The sequence below is a fragment of the Suncus etruscus genome, chromosome 2 (genome assembly GCF_024139225.1).
Source record: "Suncus etruscus isolate mSunEtr1 chromosome 2, mSunEtr1.pri.cur, whole genome shotgun sequence".
NCBI classification, from domain to species: Eukaryota; Metazoa; Chordata; class Mammalia; order Eulipotyphla; family Soricidae; genus Suncus; species Suncus etruscus.
In genome coordinates, this window is record NC_064849.1 from 158586334 (window position 1) to 158609829 (window position 23496).

Here is a 23496-nt window from a genome sequence, read left to right on the forward strand (position 1 = left end):
ATGAAATTAAAAGACATGCCAGCATGGAGATGCGTAGTCCTGATCACTTTCAAATAAGCAATGTAGTACATTATTTCTTTTATGTGCTTTTATAGCCCATGCTATGCAAAAATAATTGACTCCTGGCAGATGTCTATATTTCAGGGGAAATTTTATTTGTGAAAGTACAAGCATATATTACTTTAGCACAGAACTATTCATTAAATGGCCCACAAGGTGCTTTTTTCATGGCTTGTAAATTGAAATTAATATTTTCTCTTGCTCTGCACATGTATAAGCCAATTGGATTATTTGACATTACTAGTTTGGAATGTAGTCTAGTATTTCAACATAATCTTGTGTTCTCAGCCAAGAATGAGTGCTTTGGGTCATATTTGAGGTGCTGTGCAATGAAGAAGAGTGCATTTCTATTTCTTTCCAGGGAAGTGAGTAAACCTGTACAGTTAGTTGCTCCAGTCATTCAGGATAAGTTCCGCTCAGCCACTGTGATATTGCTTATCACAGTGATAAGCAATAACCTATTAAAACCGCTAAAAATAGAAGTGCAGAAAAGATTCATTCTTCATAGATCTTCCATTACTCTATCACTTCCGCACAAAATTGTCACTCTTTTCAAAGACAAACTGCTGACAAACACTCGACAAATCCTAGCAGAGTATCAGATGTCTCCCACACTTCCGGAGAACTGGCCATCCTGGTTAGACAACAAGAGGAAGACATTAAAATAGGTGAGGTTTGTGGTGGACAAGGAGAGTTCCATCTGTATTGCGGCCTGAAAACAATTCAGCTCACCCACCCTTTTTTAGCTGCAAATATTTTTTTCTAAGGGGAAACAATCCTTAACCTTTTATCCCTTAATTGATGCTGATTTGCACTCCCTCCCTCATTTTTCCTTTTCCCAATATATGGGGTTGGAGATAGCACAGGGGATATCTTGCACAAGATCTATTTGAGTTAATCCCTGGTACTCCAGAAGGTCTTCTGAGCCCCACCAGGAGTGATCCCTGAGCATGGAGTTGGTTGGACACTCCTTGTGGCTCAAAATAACAAATAACTTCCCCCATAATTGTTAATATAATATTTAATTATGATATATAATTATATTAAATTAATATATATAATTTATATAATATATAATATAATAATATAAATTAAAGTAACTATTATATACAGAGAGATTAGAATATTCAGGAAGCATATCCAGTTAATGACTGAGGTTCTGTCTAGAGACAGAAAGAATAGTAACTCTTGACTCACCAAGGCTCTTCTGTTGCTTATGACCTCTTCGCCCAAGCCTCTGGAGCAGCAGCTTAAATAAAGAGAAGGTGAATTTCACCATAATAAAAATTTTGGTGGTTTGGGAACATGGGGGTGGGTGGGTGGGTGGTGGTTTGAGAATGGCTCTCCTAAAGTGCAGAGCCAGGCCAAAGAAAAATACTTTGTCCTCTGGTTAGCTCCGGGATTAAAATGATCTTGGCACAAAAGGCAGAGTTGGAAAACAAAACAAAACAAAAAAATCAGGAATTGTCCTAATCTCCCAGCCGTAGGCTTCTGGCTTGCTCAGTTACCGTTCCCTTCCCCTCTAGGTCCTTGGTGGCTGCCTGCATAAGTGGAGGACCCCAAGTGCTCCTTAATGACCAGGGGGAGGAGGGATCCTTCACACAGCAGCAGCCCCTGGGCTGAGTGTCCAATTTCCTCATCTGGTCTTTGACAACCAATTGTCATTGTCATCCTTCACTCTCATTGTCACCCCTCATGAAATCCTCATCCCTGATTTCTTGGTTGTGGTCCAGGAACCCTCCCTCCAGGTGGGGTTTCCCTCTTACGGAGGAGCAAGTACCAGGGGCAGCAGGAGGCAGACCAGTGCATACTAAATTCAGCAGTAATTTCTGGAGCTCACTTTGGGGGATAGATAGACAGGTGCTCCCCACCCCCTTTCAACCTTTGCTTTTCTGGAGGAGTGGGAAGGGGGATTCATCTCCAAATCCAACTCCAGCCCAGCCTCTTCCAACTTGCTCTCCTCTCCATTCCAGCCCAACCCAGCGTTACCCCACAAAGGCCCCCTGCATGGTGCAACCCCCGCAACTTTCCAGAAAAGCACCCCTCACCCCCGATCACCTGGCCTTTGGACCCAGGGGACCCTAATATCCGCAAGAAGGAATCATCTCCAAATCCAACCCAGCGTCACCCCCAAAGGTCCCCCTACAAGGTGCAACCAAGCAACTTTCCAGAAAAGCACCCCTCACGCCCAACCACCTGGCCTTTGGTCCAGGGAACCCTAAGATCCGCACCCCGGGGGTGTGGCTCAGCGGGGAGAGCGGAAAGCGGGAGAGGAGGTGGTGGGGGGCCAGTCCTGGGACCCGTGTCTGGGCAGCGAGCGGGGAGCCGCGCGCGTGGCCCGGCGGCACCCCGAGGCTCGGGCGGGCGGGCGGGAAGGGGCGGGGAAGGGGCCGGGAAGCCCGGCCCAGGAGCGGAGCCTCCCGCCGACTCCGCCCGCCTCCGCCCCGCAGGCTCCGGCTTCCGTCCCGGACTGCGCCCGCGGCCGCGCAGGTTGGTGCCAGGCGGGGGCCGGGCCCGGGCTCGCCCGCTCGGATCTCCTCTCCTCTCGGGCCGGGGCGGGTCCCCGGGCGGTTGTCGGTTTCCCCGCAGCGATCGGGGGACCCCCGGGGCTGGAGCAGACCCCGCACGCGTCCCCAGACCCCCCCGGGGGGCATTCGCGCCACCCTGGGCCCGGCTGGGGGGGTACACGGTGTCGGGGGTCCGCACTGTCCCCCCCACCCCAGTCCCCGCACTTCCCTCGTCCGCAGCCCTGTCCGGGTCTTGGCGGCCCGCTCCCCCAACTCTGGGAACTCTTGGTCCTAGCAACTGAGTCTCCCCCCGCGGCTTGACCCCCCCCCCCCGAGCTTGACACTTTTGGGCGCACCCCCGTGTACAGGCGAAGCGGGAGGGGACCCCCCCCCCCCCTTTGACAGTCTCCGGCTCGGCCCCTGCTTAGCGGTGATCGCCGGTGTGGCTTGCAGAATCCACTCCCCCGGCTCACCCCAGTCGGTGTGTTGTGGAATCGTGACTTAAGTTCTGCTCCCGGTCCGTGGCTTTGGGCTTTGGGGGCCCTTGTCTCTAGTCTGGACCTTTTGTGAAGGCTCCGCCCGGCGCGCGTCTGCTTGCTTGCTCTGTCCCACCGCTCAGGGTCGTGCTGTCGAAGCTCGAGATGAATGAAGCCTTGCTGTGTGTGTGTGTGTGTGTGTGTGTGTCCAGTGTCTGTGTGTCCAGTGTGTGTGTCTCCAGTGTGTGTGTCCAGTGTGTGTGTCCAGTGTGTGTGTGTGTCCCCAATTTGTGTGTCCCCAGTGTGTGTCTGTCCAGTGTGTGTGTCTGTCCAGTTTGTGTCTCCCCAATGTGTGTGTGTGTGTGTGTGTGTGTGTGTGTGCGTGTGTGTTTTAATCTGAGAAAGGGCCCAGGGTCCACTGTAGTATGATTGTGTCTCTAGGTAACATGCCCCTTGTCAGGGTTGGAATGTAAAAAAGTCTCTTGTTTCTGGATCTAGAAAGTCCCCTCTACCCTCCTGAAGCTTTAAAAATAGCCCAAGATCAATGGGAACAATGACAACTGTTTTTTTGTTTGTTTGTTTGTTTGTTTGTTTTGCTTTTAGACTTGACCATTTCCTCCCTCAGTGCAAACTTGAGAATTTTTTGCTCCCTTGACTGATTCAGGAAAACTTCTAGTTTTCATGAAGTTCAAGTATTTTAGACTTTAGTTTAAACCCAAGCGAGCATGTACTAGTACCTTCGTGAATGTTCAGTTCATGCTAGCAATATGTAAAAACTTGTTGGTTCCATTTGAGTGACTTTATGAAAAAAGGCAAAAGGACAAAAAAAAAAAAAGCCAACTTTGTTGGGGATGAGGGGTTGGACCACAGAGGCTGTGCTCAGGAATTGCTCCTGACTCTGTGTTCAGGGATCACTTCCTGGAGGGCTCTCAGGACCACCTGGGATGCAGGAGATGGAATCTAGGTCAGCTTTCTGCCAGGTATCTCCCTAACTGTTGTACTAATTCTCTGGCCCCAGAAAGACAACTTTAGACTTGATAGAATAGATGGCAGTTTACATTCCTGAGTTAATAAATGATTTTTTGTGTTGTTCAACAGAATGGTGTGCTTTAAAATATGGGGGGGGGGATTCTTGTCCTAAAGGAGTTTTGAATAGCAAATGTTTTCTAAGATCTACACATACACATAGCAGGTAGAATCATGTCAAGTGAACTTTATCAAAGGCTCATTTAGATCATTTAGTGACTCTCTTTAATAGATTGGAATATATATATATATACATATATATATATGTGAGGGTTAGCTAGTGTCTTCTGAGAATGTCAAATGTTACAGTTTGATAAAATAGGAGACATCTATGAAAATAGCATGCTTCCTGTATTCTTAGAATGAATGCTTGGAAATGGATGCTAACATATATGGATGTGGTAGTTAAATATTAAAAACTAGAAAAATTTAAACTTTAACTTTAGGCAATTAGTCAATTTATGATACCCATATACATTTTTATCCCCAGCCTCTTGAAAAGGAAATTGTAATACCTAGAGAAGAGAGAGTGAAAAAGTGTATGTGGGTAAAAGAGAGAGAGAAAAGAGAGAGGGAGAGAGATGGAGAGACAGAGAGAGGAGACAGAGATATAGAGAGATATAGAGAAAGGGAGAGAGAAGGAGGGAGGAAGATAGGGAGAAATTGATTTTTTTCCACTTGATGGAGCTCAGAGAACTGTATGCAGTGCCAGGGATAGAACCCAGGTCAGTCACATGCAAGGCTAATGCCCTACCTGCTACACTATCTCATGACCCCTAATTTGTTCTTAAAGTTCGCACTTGAATCTGAATAGCTTTAATTAAAAAAAATGTTTCAACATTCTTAGTGAGTGTTTTGTTTTGATTTGCTTTAATTATTTTTTAAACACTTGGCTTAAAGCAAAGGATGGCAAGAATTTCACCTGAGATCTGGCTGCTAGCCTATTCCCTTCCTGACTAGGCCAGCTTTGCTATAAACCATTGGCAGCTCGATTCTTCTGCTTCTCAAAGGAATCCATCCACCAGCTGCTGGCGATGTGTAGAGTTTCCTTAGTCTTATATACCAGTATTAAGCTTTGGCAGCTTCGTTCAATGTCACTCTGCAGTTTGAGGAGAAATCTTGGAGCTGTAAAGTTTATTTTGTCCTGGGACTTTTTGCTCAATAGCTTTTTTTCCTATCTGTGAAATGAGATGAAAGGTTTTTGGCTCTGTCCTGAAAACTAGTCTATCAAGCCAGAAAACTTCACATGTATAAGAACTTGCCTCCCTGCTTAAATCATACAGATAACTTGGTAGCCGGGGCAGTGAAATAGACTGGAAGTGGTGTCAAGTCTATTAGAGGAAGTTTCATTTTCTTTCTCTCATAGCTCACTGCACTGCCTGGAATGTAAGAATTTCATCTCCCCTAAGGTGGAGCAAGATAGTGAGAGACAAAACTGTTTTCTGTTGCCTAATAAGCAGTATTGTGCCTCTTCCAGTTTCTGGGTGATCCTGGGTTATCCTCATCATTCACTAAATATCTCACATCTGTTAGTTGTGTTTAGGGAAGAATTTTGGTTTTGGCCTCCACTGTGTCCTCTCCAGGAATTATTTCATGTGGGACCAGCTACTTAACCGTTCAAGTCCTTATAGTCTCTACAATAAAGATCCCTGAAGTACCTAGTTCAGCATTATAAAGATTAAAATTATCTATGTAAATTGCTTGTCACATTGCTTATTTAACACATACCTATTATCCTACTCTTCAAGTAGTTACTTCAAGTATTTTTGGGGGGTGGGGGTGGGAGAAATGGAATGTAGAAAGTTCAGAGGTCCAAATACATAGATAAATAAATAGATAAACAGTACTCAAGTGTCACAAACATTTTGGATTAGCATGGCCATTTCTCAGCTAATTTTTGATTAACTAATTTCATCAGCAAACATTTCTTGAGCTCTTCCTGTGCTGGGCCTTTCTTTAAGCAAGTCAAATGCATTGATGTTCTAGCCATGCTCTATGTCATGACCTGGGAAGGGACACAAACTTGCCATAGAAAGTTAAACTGTCATATGATGCATGCAGTGATGGGAACAAAGCAAGAGTATCAGAAGTAGACAGGATGAGATGGTAAGGGGCTGGTAGTGCTTGAGGGAGCATATGGGATGCCGAAGATTGAACCCAGCCCTAATCACTGTACGGTAGCTATGGCCCTAAAGTTTGTATTTTATATATGTGAGCTCTTCTCAAAGCTGAAACGACTCAAATGCTTTGAGATAATTTTGTGGGTTCAAACTAGAAACATTTGTTGTTGGAATTCAACCTGTTGCCACCACTCTGCCTTTTAGGGCATGAGGAAACTGAGTGTGGTGAAAGGAAAGCATGTGAAGAGAAACCAGAGTGGAATTTCCTAGGGAAGTTTGGGTTATTTTTAACACTAGTGGATCATAGAAAAAATGGAAGCATGAGAAGCATGGTTTTATTTGTGTGTAGTGGGTACTTTTTGGCCATGTCAAGGGAATATATGGAGACAGCTATAAGGAAGTAGCACAGGTATATAGGAAGCCATTGCAATATCTCCAGAAAGAATGAAGCATTACTAGAATGTCTTCTAGTTGGAGAGAGGTGAGTGGTTCTGAAAAAGACAGAAAATTCTTCTGTAGCCGGGAGATAGTTCTCCAAGTAGGACTGACTCAAGTTTCTGCCTTTCTGGTGAACAGAGACATTGACTATCTTCTTTGCAGATTCTTTTCAGAGACATTGCATGGCAGAAGGAAGGGAAGCTAAGAGGCTATTTACTCTTAGAGATTAGGTGCTTTGAGCTCTGGTTCCCTGCTAGAAGGCAAATCATTGAACGTATAGACATCATCTACCTTTAAAATATTTTTTTTAAGATATCTTTTCCATGCAGTGAAGAGGCTGAAGGCAACCACGCTTATATTTGTCCTGCTGTTTTTGTGTAGCCCTTTGTTGCAGAGCATGAATTCTGACCTTTTTTCTTCTCCCAGCATTCTGGAAGCCCAGGCATGCTTATTAGTCAGTTTTTGACTAGACCAGCATTTCAGACCCTGTGCAGTTCTTTAAAGCCACTAACTACATTGCTTAATTTTGATGAAAATAAAATATTTCAAAATTGTAATTCCTCAGTCCTACCTGACCATTTCAAGTGCAACAGAGGTATGCACTTCAGGTATACTCTGAAGGCTCAAAAGCAGAGAGATAACATTCTCAGTTTTGCAGAAAGTGCTCTTGGACATTGCGGTTCAAAGCTTCAGAATTTTCGTGTTATCAGATGAGTACAGTTGGTAGGCAGGTGTTCATTTGGACAGCATCAAAGTGGGGCTTACAAAGCGATCATTGCACTTGGATAATCTGCATAGTTTTTGGGGGTAATCTGGATTGGGGGAAAGGGAGAAAAATTTTCAGTGACAGTTTGGAGAGGGCTGACTAGGCCATGGGCAACAGAAGTCCCAGGTAAAGAGTGGCATTTCTCAAAGGCAGGCATGACTGGGAACTCAACGCAAGTGCCCAAAGGAGACTGAACTCTGAGCACTGTCTGCAGCTTTATCTGTTAACGGTGCTTAAAGCAAAAGCACAAAAGCCCAAGGGTAGTAGTGAACTTCTGGAACAGCTCCAGCCCCAAGCTATGGACTGCGTGGGCTCAATCTAGTCTGAGCTCTTACAGAGGGTGGTGGAGCTTGTTTGGAACAGGATCTGCAAATGGGACAAATGCAGAGAGCTTAAAAAGAGAAACACACACACACACACACACACACACACATACATGCACAGTAGCACTTCTATGCACAGCTTTCAGTGACACCCTCCAAAGTGAGGGGAAATTAAAGCCATAGATGTGTTTCCTTGACCTTTGTGGAAAATTCATTTCAAGGTGGACTTGGTCTAGCAGAGTCTTGGAAAGTCAAGATTTACTGTTTCTGTCCATGCTCTGTCACATTATTAGTGGGGGACATTATTAGCTGTATATTTTCTTTGTTAGAAGATAGAAAAATTTATTGGAAAGTGAAGGAGAAAGAAGGAACTCCCCAGCTGGGGAGGAACTTAGCAAAGGACCAAGATTCTAGCTGTGCATTTTCAATCCAAGCATAGCCAAGCTGAAGAGGTGAAGCTAGATACTGTGATGGAAAAAAATCTAGTTTCTCCTGCTGTTTCCATGGCTAAAAAGCCCCCTCCAAAAATTCACATCTGATGAACGTCTTTTTGTGTAATGGGGAGGTGGGACAGGGTTGAATACACTAGCATTGCAGGCAGCTGACCCCAGTGCATCCCTCACATCACATGGTTCCTTGAGCACCTCCCAGCACAGAGCTAGAAGTAATGCCCCGTAAGCACTTTCTTGTAAGTCTCAGCACCACTTCCCTCCCTCCAATTTAAATTTTCTTATTTTTGTTTGGTTTGGTTTGGAGGCCATACCTGGCAGGGCTCAGTGGTTATTGCTGGCTCTGCACTCTGTCGTGGTAGGACTCCAGGTTGACCACTTGCAAGGCATGCACCCTGAACACTGTACTGTCTCATTTGTCCCCACTTTCATTTTCATGTACCGGGAAAACATTTCCTTTTATAAAAACTAGAATTAGTTTGCTTTATGAAACTGATTTTTGGAAACATTTTTATTTGGACAGTACTCAGAGTGTCTGGGGCTACCCCTAGAGATGCTTGTCCTAGGGATAAATAGTTTGAGAATGGCACTGTGCTGCTAGGGCTCCACTCAGAGAGTCACTCAACCCTAAATGTCCTGCCAGGAACATTTTCAAGGTTGAGCATCTTTGTTAATTCCCTTATGTCCATAGTCCAAAGCTTGCTAAGAGCTCTCTTGAGAAAAACCTTTTAAAAAGATAGTTTTTCAGGGCTGGAGAGATATTATAGTGGGTAGAGCATTTGCCTTGCAAAATATGATTACTGAACTCAGAGCCAGGAGTAACTCCTGAGCACTGCAGGGTGTGGCCCCAAAACAAAGAAAGAAGATTTTTTTCAGGAGGATGCTGAAGGTTGGTAAATTTTTATGTATGAAACCTTATCAGCAACATTACTGTAAACCACAGTGCAAAAATTTATATTAATTAAAAGCACTTCTGGTAAAAACATACAGGTGGGAGGAATATGAGTGTCAGGCCGGGGTATTGGTGGAGAGAGGGGGACACAGGGGAAGGGATAGGTTTTGAATCATTGTATGCATGAAACAAAATATGAATGCCTTTGTAATTTCACTGTGACTATATACCAAAAAATTTCAAAACAAAACAAAACAAAACTAGCCACTATTAGATTCCTTTTCATGCAGAGAACAGAGTTTTAGAGAAGTAATTTGTTTCATCTGAGGCAGCACATCTAGAAATACACAGCTGAGTCTCAAAACTTTGCATTTTATCATCATAATTCAAAGCAAATACTGTTTTCTTAAATATGAATGACTCCTATATAATAAATATGAATGACTCCTATATATATGAAGAGATGGTATAGTGAGTTAGGTTAGGGAACTTGCCTTGCATGTGGCTGTTCTGGGTTGATCCCTAGCATTCCATATCGTGTCCCGAGCCTGCCAAGAGTAATTTCTGACTGCAGAGCCAGTAATAATAATAATCCCTGAGTATCACCTGGTGTGGCCCAAAAACCAAATTTAAAACATTTGGTTTAAGTGAAAAACTAAAAAGAGAGGAGTTAAGGTTTAGAATACACCCATGATGCTCAGTGACTATTCCTGGCTCTGTGGTCAGGAGTGACTCTGGCCATACTAGTAAGCACCTGTACTTTCCTAAACTCTCTCAGCTTTATCTAGGTTACTTTTGGAGTAGCATGGTAATTACTTTTTGTAACTGGAGCCTTCTAAAGGAAATATGCGTAGGTTTGTAGGTATATCTCTTGTTTACACTACTTATTGCATCAGTAAACCTTTAGTTCCTCAATGTGTTTCTGGAAGAGCCAAGTTCTTGTGCCTTTAGGGCTTGTACCAATGCAAAGAAACCAACTGAACTTTCTATTAGTGATATGTGACTGCATAAGTGCTTCCTCGCTTCTTTTTTAAATCCATGTCTATTACATTGTGATTGGAAAAACATAAGTTTTCTAGGGATAGCACAACTTGCTTATCTCCTATACGTTTTCTTCTGTCCTCCTAAATCCAATGAAGTCAATTGTGCCCGGTGCTTCATTTTTTCCCCCTTTTGCTTCCGTTTACCATAATCCTTGTAGCAGATAAAGACAAGTATAATTCTCTGCTAGTGTCATGGGGTCTTGTATCAAACTGGACTCACAAAACAAAAACGAAGTTAACGGTGGGACAAAAGATTCAAAATTGTAAGGAAAAAGCTGGAGCAATAGATTAAGAAACTGGCTTTGCATGTGGGTGCATACAGGTTTGATCCCTGGCACTCTATATGATAGCCCAAGCCCCATCAGAAATGGTCCCTGATTATAGAGCCAGGAGGAACCCCTGAATATACATAGCAGGGTGTGACCAAACATTTTTTAAAATCTATCCAAATTGCAAAGAAGTGAGTGCTGAGAGTCAAGCGGAAGAGTCCTGAAGTGTGAATGTTTTAAGGGTTTTCTTCTTCGCAACTAAACTAGCATGGTGAGTAATTGCACTGTGATTAACAGTGTTTTTTCTGCATATTCGTAGTTGCCAAACTGGATTAGGCAACCTCAACATCTCCAGATAAAAATTCTGAAAGAAGTGTTTGCTTTGTAGTTCTGGGCATTATTTTGCATTTGCTGATCTCTTTAGGGCCTATAGGCTCTGCCAGTGGCTCACAGACATTTTTAGGTTGTTGATATATCCACATCCATATAAATACATCTATAATTATATATTGTATCATTTTAAATTTTTTTTATTTATTTATTTGTTTATTTTGCCTATGAGGATTGTTTTCTAGCCCAGGAAGATGGTTGAGGCTTTCCCTATCTTGGCCTGTGAAAAACTGCAAACAGTGATTGACTCTGTCTGAGGAATCTTTTGCAGAATGCACTGCACTTCAGCATAGCAGAGTGCTGGAGTTTGTAAGAGGGTTGAAAAGGGAAGTATTTCCTGCTAAGTATGGGAAACTGAGATATCCTCATTTTTATCCCAACTTACATTTCCTTGTGCCTACCTTCACTTTATAGACAAAGCATGCAGTCAGAGTCAGTCATTGTCCATTGTACTTTTGAAAATCAGAATTGTCACCAGTTTTGAGCCTGCCTTTCTCTCTGGCAAGGCGTGGTAATTCCTCCCTGGAAAATTGGCTCCAGTTAAACCAGAGTGTGCTGTGTAAACTGAAGTGTCCTTGAGACAAACCCAGGAGACTTGCTGTTTATTGCATGAGTCACTGATGGGTTCAAATGAAAGGAAATGACTTTAGATTGTTTTCCTGGCACATCCATTTTGCATCCTATTTTAAAAGAAGCCAGAAAGAAGGAAAAAACAAACTTTTAGACATATTCTTTACAAACCCCTCCCAAGCTCCCAGCCCCCAGGAGAATTTAGTGAATAGATCTTAGTGTTAGCGAATTAAAGCAGTAACACTGAGGGCTACATTAGGACTTGACCTTTAACCTGTGATTTCCTGTGGTTCAAGAAACTTTTTCCTTTGTATATTTTCTCAGGTCCCACATGAGTAACTTTATTCAGCAGTTAAGTGGGTGCTTTCTGTTATGTGCTGTTTTCTCCCCAGTCCTCACCTTCCTTTGCTATTACTATATGCCTAATCGACCATTGTGCAATGTCTCTAAAAACATTTTCCAGGAGACTAAGGACTTTTGGTGTTTATATATACATACATACATACATACATATATATATATATATACATATATATATATATATACCAAAGAAAAGGAAAGTTTCTTTGCAGAGACTAATGTTTCCAATGAGACTGATGAGTCAGAGTTTGTTAATGAGATAAGTTAGAAAGATGTAACTTTTCACCTGATGCCCATCATCACCCATGTCCTAACTAGTTTCAGTACAGTGCTGGAGCTAGATTTTATCTAGCTCAGTATATATATATATATATATATATATATATATATATATATATATATATATATATTTTTTTTTTTTTTTTCATGATATATCTTCCTCCCCCAACATACTCTTCAGAATGTCAGTGCTGGTTCAGAGTTTGAATTGCTCGTCTCCCCACTCACCCCCCCCACCCCCGTGTTAATGACATGTCCTTTATAGGTATTGTGAAACCTATATAAACCTATATATTAAACCTATATAGAAATTGTAAGTTTCATTAATGCTTTTGTCTCAGTTTTACTTCAGTATTTATGGAAAGTTAGTATTTGTGATTTGACATTGACTTTGAGCTTCAAGTGGGTATGATTTGTTAGTTCTTTAATAAACCTTCACTTTAGATCTCAAACATGAACCAAGTGCTATTCCTGTCTATGACTATTGGATAGTTAGTACTATATAATCTACAGTTTTTATTTTAGGAGCATTTTTTTTTTTTTGGTTTTTGGGCCACGCCCAGCAGCCCTCAGGAGTTACTCCTGGTTCTGTGCTCAGAAATCGCTCCTGCCAAGCTCAGGAGACCATATGGGATGCTGAGGATTGAATCCAGGTCCTCCTTGGTAGGCTGCTTGCAAGGCAAATGCCCTACTACTGTGCTATTGCTCCAGATCCAGCAGCAATTTTTTTAATCATAGGAGCAAACATGGTATCATTGAATAATGACAAACAGGTACATGCTCTGATAGAGCAATATGGCTCTGTGGACTTATATAATAGGAGCTCAGCTCACATGAGGTGGATCCTGAGAAGGAGAATGTGAGTGGCAATTGCAGAAAGAGCTTTCCATATTGTAGAGGGAAGTTGGAGCATTGGCACTGTGATGAAAGGGACAGAGGAAAATCAATAACTGCAGAGACTCAATGGGAGAGTGAGGGAAATGGGATGCTTAGACACCCAGTCTGAGCAGGCCTCGCCACACTAAGAATTTGAACTTTTTTTGGTGGAGGAGGGAGTGATTATCAGCCATATGCAGTGTGCTTTAGAGTGCTGAACTTTTTTTGGTGGAGGAGGGAGTGATTATCAGCATATGCAGTGTGCTTTAGAGTTGCACTCAACAATGCTCGACAGCTCATGTGGTGCCAGGGAGCTAAACTGGGTTAACTACATGCAAGGCATGCCATTTAACCATTATCTCTTCACCCCCTCTTTGGAAGGGCACACCCTGCAGTACTTGGGGCTGTTCCCAGCTCAATTTGAGAGGATTAGAGCAGCCTCATGATGTTCTCAAAAGTATATATTCCAGCCCTTTGAGCTATCTCTGCCCAAGAATTTTATCTTTATTCTGAGGAAAGTAGATAAATGTTTTTTAAGTAAGGGCTGATGGTCCCATAAAATATGTTTGGATAATTCCTCTGGGCTGGGATCATTAGAATGATAATGGGTAGATGTAGGAAAGTAGAGATGTAGGACTAGTTGAGGTATTTGCTGCATGAATCCAGGTGGAAATAATAGAATGAAACAGGTTGTTGTGTGTGTATACTGGGAAGTGGCAGTGAAGTTAGATTAAAAATGTTTTAGGATAACAGCAATTTTTCTTGGGAAAAAGCTAGAATTTTCTTTTATTCATTAAATAGGTTTAGGAGGTATAAGCTGGACTCTGGGAATATTGGTGGAGGGAGGTTGACACTGGTAGTGAGATTAATGCTGAAACATTGTATATCTAAAATTTAACTATGAATAACTTTGTAAATCACAATGTTTTAAAAGAAAAAACCTAATAGTAAAGGATACCAAGGTAAGGAAAGCTTTAAATTAAAGCTTCTAAATAGATTTATTATATTGTCTCTCCTTTATAGACCAGTTTTTAAAAGCCTCATGTTGGTACCAGTCATAATGTCAGTTTGCTCTGAACAAAACTCTTTTTAACTACTTGTGTTTAACAACTTGTATTGGGGGGCCTTTTTCCTATTTGAACCCATTCAACCTTCTCTGAACTTTTCCAATCAGTCCATTGACAAGTTTCCTCCCAGGTTTATTTAAACTTTCCACTTACTCTCCGCCATATTATTTCTATTCATCATGATGCTTTTCACTCTTTATTAGTCTCTTTCCAGCTCTTCCTCCAAACAAGTCCAGTTCAATTGTTATTTTTTTAATACTTTTCTCTGATTTCTTCTGTCTTGCCCTAATTCCTCAGTGCCTCCTGCTATTCCATCTATGAATAGTATTTTGCCTGATTTCCTCAAGTCACTTTTAGACACACTACTTTCAAGTGCTACTGTTGCTCTAGTTAAAAATAGTTGGAGTTATATTCATTTTCTCTAGAAAAGAGTTGGCATTAAAACTGGCTCTTGCATGCCTGCTGGTGACACTGGGTTCAAACATTCAACTTCTTGTCAGTAAAAAGAACAAAATCAACATGTTCTATTTCATTCAGTCTGATTGTAGGTGGGTACATGAACTAAAGCACCAAAAAATGTGTTTGAAACAAGTAAAAGACTTTTTAATACTTTATGTGTTTGGGGCTGGAAAGATAGTAGAGTAGGTCAAGAGATTTCTTTGCATGTTTTCGACCTGGGTTTGATACATGGTCCTTCATGTATCAGAGACCCCAGGAGTGGTCTTTGAGGCAGAGCTAAGTCTCCAAGTAAGACCTGAGCACTGCTGGAAATGGCGCACAAATAAAAAAACTAAAGTAAAAAATCCAGAATTTTTAGTGGGAGTGTTTTTCTTTTATTTGAATTGTAGGGTATTTTTATTTTTTAAATCTCAGTTCCCATAATGTGTGTGTGTGTGTGTGTGTGCGCGTGCATGTGCTACAGGAATTTGTGAACTATCTGTTATAGACAACACATGGCAAGTGCTGAAAAATGGAGCTGCTGAGACCTACGTAGTACCTTAAAGAAGGTGACTGGAACAACAGAAATTTGCGTCATAGACCTGAGCACTAAGATCACTATGTCTGAAGGGCTGGTACCCTTGAGGGTTATGAGGGAGAATCCATAAGAGACTCTGGTAGACAAAGAGGTTCTTGACCTGCTGATGGGTTTTTTCTTGTATCTTCATCTTGCTCCTCCTCTGTTGTTTGTCCTCTGTAATTTGGTTATTGGATTACAGTGTACTTCAATGATGTAATAATTAGATTGAGCTTTTCAAAGACCCAATTTCTAGTTGAAGTCATGTTCACAGAGACTAGAAGTTAAGGCTAGCACATATTTTAAGAAGGCATGATTCAAACCATACCTGTATAACTCAATGCATATATGAGGAGTAAATATAAGTATGACAAATGGTACTGCATTCACATATGAGATTATGTAGATACAGGAAAATGATTTCCTGTATGGTATAATGCAAGATAAATGAAAAACTTGGTAAGGGGATATGCTAACTTACACTAATTTTAGAGTCCTGCAAGTCCTGTTAATTTCACATTTTAAATGAGAGGAGAAAGGGTAAAAAAAAAAAAAGGAACAAAGGAGCTCAACAACTTCTCTATCCAAACATAACAGTACATTTAGTTATTGATGGGAACAGAATAAACTGCAATTCATGTGCCTATTAAATCATCTCTAGTGGGTATTTTTAGAGTCACCAATTTTATTCTTCAGTTGTCTTTTTGGCCCTGTTTGAGTTTTTAGAAACAGTACTTGATCTTTATATGGAAAAATGACCATTTTTAGTCAACCAGATCTTTCTTTGTATAATTCCTACAACCTTATAGCCATATGACAGATGTTTGTTTGTTTCTTTGAACCCTTTTTTATTGGGAGCAGGACTTCTCAAAGTAGAAGATTCTCCTAGGAATGTTTGACTAACTAGACCCCCAGTTCAGTGTTAGGTCCCAGGATGTGTGGTGCAGTGCTGCTCTGGCCTGCAGTGCCAGGATTACCTGGGCCATCTCAGATAGTGTATATGGGGCTCTCGGGCCTTTCGGGCCCCACCTGGCAATACTTAGGGGGTCACTAGGCTGCACTTAGTCATGCTCAGGGAACTATATTGGTATTGGGAAGAATGAATCAAGGTCAATATCATGCCTCACCCCCTCTAATAGCTTTCCAGTCTCTTTCATTGTTTAAAATTTGCCTTTTGATTTTTTATGGGGGCTGAAACAATACTATAGAAGGTAGAGCTCTTGCCTTGCAAATGGATGACCTCATACTATTTCTGGTATCCCATATGGTACCACAATACTGCCAGGATGACCCCTCAACATCCTTGGGTGTGGCCCCAAACAAAACCAAAAACTATTGCTGCATGAAGATTTTCTCTGAAGGCAGAATTCACAAGAGTTTCTTTTTATATACACATATTTATTTCTATTTGAGTGCATGTAATGAAAAACAATGACTTTCAGATTTTATTCTTGCTTGTAGAAATTAACTTCCTTGTGGTATTCTATTAAGGAATTAGCAAAAAATAATTTTTCTCTTAATCAAACCTAATAGGACAACCTTTCCTTGCTACTATTCTCATAAAAAATGATAAGATAATGGAGATTACACTTATTGCTATCTTGATCTTTGTAATTGGCGATTTTTTCCTTTGTTTTAAGTGTAGCTTGGGACACATATTTTCCTTCCTAAACATATACAATAAGGTCAAGTTAGTAAGTGAAGTTGATAATATCAACTGGAAAATGTGCTGGAGACAATATGTTAGAGAATTTAGTGAACTGAGCAGTGGGGAATTGGGAAAAATTTGAGGGCTATAGGACAGTACATTTTTAAAAATATGTGTGTGATTCTGAGGTCAGAAAAATTGTTGCTTGAGGGTATTTAAAACAGTTTTTCCTGTTTTGTTTTTGTGATCTTGCATTTGTGTTCCAAGTAAAAATATTTATATGTATAGTTTTCTCTATAGAACTAGAACTTTAGACCCCACCTGGTCATCTGTTGTTTTGTGTAAATTTAAGCTTTTAGGGAGGTATTTGGCCCAGAGGCCTGAACTATGAGGTTTAGAGTAACTGTAACTTCATTGATACCAGTTGTCTTATCCATTTCCCCTAAAATACAGCATCTACCGATATGCAGTTGAGCAGGGGTTTTGGGAGATGATTTGGCATATGGATTGTCTGATGGTCTTGTGTTCAAACCCCAGCTGTCATAAATGTCACAACTGACATTTAACAGCTGTGAGTTTAGACAAGTGACTTACTTTTATGTCTTAGTTTTCTTCTCTCTCAAGCAAATATTCATGGTGTTAATAATGACTAGCCCTGTTGAAGAAGCTTTCTTTGCTCTATTTTGCATTTTTTGCCCCTTTGTCAAAGATTGATTGTATGTATGGTGTCACTTTCTGAAAACCATGTCTATTACATTGATCTGAGTCCATCTTTATTCCAGTATCATGCAGTTTTAAAGATTATTGCTTTGTAGTACAATTTAAAATGTTGGGACAACTGGTCAGCCACATGCAGAAAAACAAATTTAGACCTCTGTCTGACACCATGCACAAAGGTCAAATAAAAATGAACTAAAGGCCTTGATATTAGACCTGAACCTCTAAGGTATATAAAAGAAAACATAGGCAGAATACTTCATTACCTTGAGACGAAAGGCACCTTCAAGGAGGAAAAACCACTGTCCAAACAAGTGGAAGCAGAGATAAACAAATGAGACTACATTAAACTGAGAAGCTTCTGCACTTCAAAGGAAACCATGACTAGGGTAAAAAGGTCACCCATGGAATGGGAGAAACTGTTCACCCAATACCCATCATATAAGGGGCTAATATCTAAGATATACAAGTTACTGACAAAACTTTACAAGATAAAAAATTGGGAAGAAGAAATGAACTGACATTCTCCAAAGAAAAAATACAGATGGCCAAAAGACATATGAAAAAAATGTTCCATATCACTAATTATCAGGAAGATGAAAAACAAGAAAACAATAAGCTATCATCTCACACCAGAGATTGGCACAAATCATAAAGAATAAGGACAACCAGTGCCTTAATGGATATGTGGAGAAAGAAATTCTCATTGACTCTGGTGAGAATGATGTCTAGTGCAACATGTCCTGAAAACAATACAGATATTCCTCTGAAAACTGGATATTGTGTTCCCATTTGATCCAGATAGGGATAAACCCTAGAGACACAAAAACAGAATGCAAAAATGACCTTTGTACTCCTCTGTTCATCATAAACTATTTATAATAGCCAGAATCTGAAAACAACTCAGATGCCTGATAGATAGATGACTGGCTAAAGAAACTTGGTGCATCTACACAATTAAATACTATTTAGTTGTTAGAAAAAAATGAAGTCATGAAATTTGCTTATACATGGATGGACATGGAGACTATTATGCTGAGTGAAATAAGTCAGAGGGCTAGAGATAGACCCAGAATAATCTCACTCATCTGTCGGATTTAAGAAGAATAAGACAGCATGGTAATAATACCCAGAGACAATAGAGATAAGGGCTGAAAAAATTAGCCCATGATATGAAGCTTACCAGAAAGAGAATTAACTACACTAACATCTACCATGACAATGATAAAGAGATAAATACAATGCCTATCTCAATGACAGGCAGAGAGGATGGGTGAGGAGGGAAATGGGGGATATTGATAGCAGAAAGTTGCACTGGTAAAGGGATGTGTGCATTTTTTGGCTGAAACCCAACTATAAACATGTTTGTAACCATGGTGCCTAAGTAAAGAAATTATTAAAGAAAATAACTAGCCCTCTAATGTTTATGAGGTCCCAGATACTGTTCTAAGCATTATTGTGCACACATTTAATTCTCACAAGAACCTGTGAAGTAGTTGCTGCTCTTATTTCCATTTATAAATAAGAAAAATTAGGTAGATAGAACTTAAGATTTTCACATTATTCTTATTTGCTAATAAAGCCAGACAGAGCCAAAATTTGGACCATCAGATTCTGCATCGGTTTGAGAATGAATGAACTTTGATCAGCCTGTAGCACAGACCTCTTTATTCCAGTGCTACAATTACTATGATGGCAACTAATACTATTAGTTTTAATTTTAGAATTTTGCACTTTTATTTATAACTTGTCATATTTTAATGATCATTTTCCCTAGACACTTGCTATAGACTTTGAAAAATGGTTTTAATAGTGTCTTTGTTTTGGGGGTTGTTTTTTTAATCACTGTAGTAATGTTCTTCATGGTTTTAAAAGGGGTTTATGTATTTTTAAAAATCTACTGTTTTAGCATGTCCAGATAATAAAGTGTTTTGTGTAGAGAAAATAATTTAAAGTTTGCAACTGTGTAAAGGGAAAGAACAAATCTGGAGAGATTATTTTTAGGGAATCATAAACTCGGGGTTCATTTTATAATTCCTAAGAAGTTATTCCCTGTAATGACTTTAAATTGGTTTTTTCCTCCAGTGGCCAGTGATATGAAGCTTGTTTTGCACACAGCAACCTAGATTAGATCCCTGGCAACACCTAGGGTCTTAGCCCTGCCAGCAGTGATTCCAGAATACAGAGCTAGGGGTAATCTGTGATCACACCAGGTGTATCCTCCTATCCACCCCCCAAAAAAAATTACTGTATGCTACAATGCATTCATGATTCCAGAGGTCCAGGATTTGAGGGTAAGTGAGAGCTAGAGCACTTCTAATATTTTTGTATTTTTCAGAAGTGAAATTCTAACAGTCATGTAGGATGTCTTCAAAGAGTGAAGTGAAGGCGCCTTGTTAGTACAGTACTAGCAACTTTTGTCTCAAAAATGAAGCCAAACCAAAATGAAGCCAAAATGAAGCAATGATACGCAAGGAATTTGCATTAGTGCTGCATTCTAAGTTAGGAATAGTGAAGTTTGGAGGTGGGGAAGTTTTCTCTTTGAAATCATAATCATTCTGTGACTTATGTTCATCAATATTGTAATGTTTACACTTTTTCACTTCTCCATCGAATTTGGTAGAATGGAAGCACCAAGAACTCATGCCTTTGTCTAGATTCCTTTAGAATTTTCACCCACAGTGACAGAATAGCAAAGCTGAACATTCTGAGAAGGAATTGATATTTATAGTGGTGTTGGCCTAGATTTCGAGATCTTTCGAAAGTGAAGTTGCACTGTAAGCCCCAAATCTTACTTAGAGAAGCTAATGCCAATTGAAAAATGACATTCCTGAAAGCTCGACCACTCTGGGGACTTCATACCTGAGGCCACGCTACACAATTGGTCTTGTGGCTCTTTTCAAAAGAAGAAACATCTTTGTGTCTTCATTCTGCTCTACCATGAGTATAATGATACTAGCATGAATACCATTAATAGTATTTTTGCACATAGAGGAAGAAAACCAACCTGGGTGATATTATCTGTTTTGCTCATTTTTTGTGTGGCTATATTGGGGTTGTTCAGGGCTTATTTCTGGCTTTGTGCTCAGGGCTCATTTCTGGTTGTGCTTGGGTAACCATATGGGATAGATACCAGGAATTGAACTGGATCAGCCTTCTAAACTGTCATCAGGCCCTTGGCTCTGACTCTTACTTGCTCTGCCGACTTGAACAATTTATTGAGTCTGTACCTCTTCAGATTCGTCATTTCCAAACAGAAATTCTGGTACCTATTTTCATCTAGTATGTTGCTTATAATTATCCTTCATGTCTATGCCTCTAAAATATTATATGTATCTAAAATCAAAGTACCTGGCTTGTGAATAACTGCTTAGTAAATATAAGTTACTTACATTATTTTTTTACTTTATGCTTTACATGGAGCTCTCTGGTGCTTTCTAAACCACGCAATGCAAACCATTGTCCCTATTTGCCCCCATTTTATAGGTGACATACAATGCAATTGGATAAATTGTCTCGATTTGATAGAAGATCATAAATACAGCACATTTTGTTTCAATGGAAACCCCATGACAAGGATCATTCTTTGGTATCTTCAGATGGTGGAACTCTGCTGTCCTATCACCAGGGCTGTTCTTGTGAAATACAGTGGAGTGGGATTACAATTATTTTTTTCCAACATATGGTCTATTGCTTATGCATTTCATGAGATATGCACAGCATCATCACAGTTGTGAAATATGGAGGCCCCTTTCAGAGGAAAATATTCTTAGTTTCAATGCGACTTAATTATATTTGTCATAATGTTACATAAATATAGTCAAACATGGAGTGAGTGTCTAGTTTATAGCACATTCACAGTTATAAAATAAAGCGAATTTAAAAATTAAATGCCAGCGACACCATATAACTAGCAAAATTCAGGTAATTATATTAATTTATGTGACAGATGTGTTATTTTGCTGGAAGTAAATTGTCAGTTTAAGGTTCATCCATGCATAGGATGGATTTTATGTTCAATCTGCGTCAACCTATGATTTAATGGTATTAATGAATCATATTTTGGATAGTTGCAGTTTCATGGTGTTCCATGAAGACATATTTTCATAAACAATATGTCTTCTTGGAATTTGGAGTGGGTAGGAATCATATACTGTGCCAGGTATGAACCTGAGTTTACTAGATGCAAAGCAAATATCTTACCATCTTTATTATTTTTCAGTCCAGTTCATTCCTCATTGATGCATTTGTTTATTCTTTAAAATTCAAATTGATATTCTTGAAGCGTGAAAATAGGTTATAGTACTTGATGAACTATTCTTGCTCATCATTCTTTTTCTTTCAATAACTTTCTTTTCAGAATATTCTCAATAATTGTTCTTAACCATTATTGTGTATATTAGTTCTTTAGGAACTTTGACAAAACACAAATAATCTTTACAAATTATACTTTGCCACTTTAATTCAGAGAAAACTTCCTGATAGAATACAATGTTTCTCTGTTTTAGAACCAGCTTCGAGACTATTAGCATTGTTTTCCTCAGTTCTATTCTACCTTGAGTTTTTTTCCCAATGGGATTACGTTAAATTTATCAATTAAATCTAGGAGAAATATTTGCAGTATTTAGTTTTCTCAAATTGGCCAACGATATATTTCCCACAGTGACGATCGCATTTATAGGTCTGAGTAAAATTATGTTGTTTCTCTTGTTAGAAAGAAACTCATACACTTCTTTTAGAGTTATTCCTGTACATCTAGAGAGAGTGTGTATGTATGTGTGTATGTGTATGTATGTGTTTTATGTAAATGGGTGTTTCTTTCCTTTTTCTCCCTTATGTTTTCCTTATGTTTTGTGGATTTACTGAAAAGATTTTTCAGGAGCACAGGAAAGAAATATTTATTTGGTGCAGCAATTTTCTTTACATTAAACTTAATCTTAGTTAAAATGAATTAATTTATTTTAGTTTGTCAAAAATTTGATTGAGGTTTTATGTTTTACAATACTGCTAATGATGTTACTGGTTCATATAACTCTAACATTACCTACATTCATCTAATACCATCTAACCAGTGCACCTATATCCTCTCCCAAGGACCCTAATGTGCCAACCTTTTTGTGTGGATCTATTCTTCCTTGTGTTACCTTTGTTCTTGCTTTCCTTTGTATCTTTAAGGAATGCATTCTTAAAAAATATCACCACATAGTTATCTATAAATTCAGCAATATAAACATGGAAAATGGAAGTATTCAACTTGATTTAGAGACAAATAAGATTCATTTTCTGGAATTGCGGCTCTAAGTCTCAATGAGATTACTTTGACACTTCTTCTATTTGCCTCTCTCTCAAATTGCAGCTTCTAATACTTGATCTGTTTGTTTTGGTCCTCTTTCTCTTTTTCTGTTACATAGTACTGACTATGTGTCTAACATATTTTGTAGTTTACCTGTTTTTTCCTCCTTATCATCTGATTCTACTAGAATGGAAGCTTTATTTGGGGGTCTGTGCCTGGTTGTGCTCAGGGCTTATTCTTGGCTCTGTGTCAGGGATCACTCCAGGAGAGGTTCTGGAGACAATGTGGGGTGCCAGAGATTGAACCTGATTGTCTACTCGCAAGACAAGTGCCTTACCTGTTATGCAATCAGACCAGCCCCATAGTCTGGGACTTTTATAACAATGCCTGAAAGACACTTTATGTTCTATAATATTATAAACGTTATACATTCTATTATTAATGTTATAAATGTTATATGTATAAGTATTATAAATATTAAATGTTTTTATAAATATTAGTTTCATTAATATATTTGGACTTCAGATAGAAGAAAATTAGGCATTTAATTGGTTTCTGAATGTTTCTGACCAAGTTGTCTGAGTAAAGGGAGAATTTTCTACTGGAAAATTTTAAAGTGAGCCCAAATGAAGCCTTGTCTTCCCAGAAAGAATCCTTGGACAAAATGCACTTGAAGAAAACAGCCTTTCCACAATGACCAGTGAGTTATATTTGGATATATGGGGAATAGGAAATGCTGCTATCCATTTATAAAGATCCTGTGTGCTTGTTGAAAATCTATTTTTTCCATAGAAATATTTTCCCTTACAAAAGAGTCTTTTAACCACCTTTTTATTTCTTTTATAAAGTGGAGGGTCACTAAAGTTATTTTTCTGTTTTTATAAATGAAGATAATAAAGAGAAGTTGTTTTG

The 23496-nt window shown here is 39.6% G+C and overlaps 2 long non-coding RNA genes across 2 annotated transcripts in view; one reads left to right on the plus strand and one right to left on the minus strand.

Annotated features, from left to right (window-relative positions):
• Nucleotides 1-636: 636 nt before the first annotated feature.
• On the minus strand, nucleotides 637-3079 carry LOC126001998 (uncharacterized). The gene is made up of 3 exons (XR_007492888.1): nucleotides 3041-3079; nucleotides 1258-1309; nucleotides 637-694 (listed from the first exon to the last, which is right to left on the minus strand). It is a non-coding gene; the product is annotated as an uncharacterized LOC126001998 (long non-coding RNA).
• LOC126001994 (uncharacterized) overlaps nucleotides 2510-23496 on the plus strand; it is a 148123-nt gene continuing 127136 nt past the window's right edge. The window contains exon 1 of the long non-coding RNA XR_007492885.1: nucleotides 2510-2550. This is a non-coding gene — a long non-coding RNA (uncharacterized LOC126001994). The remainder of the gene's footprint in view (nucleotides 2551-23496) is intronic.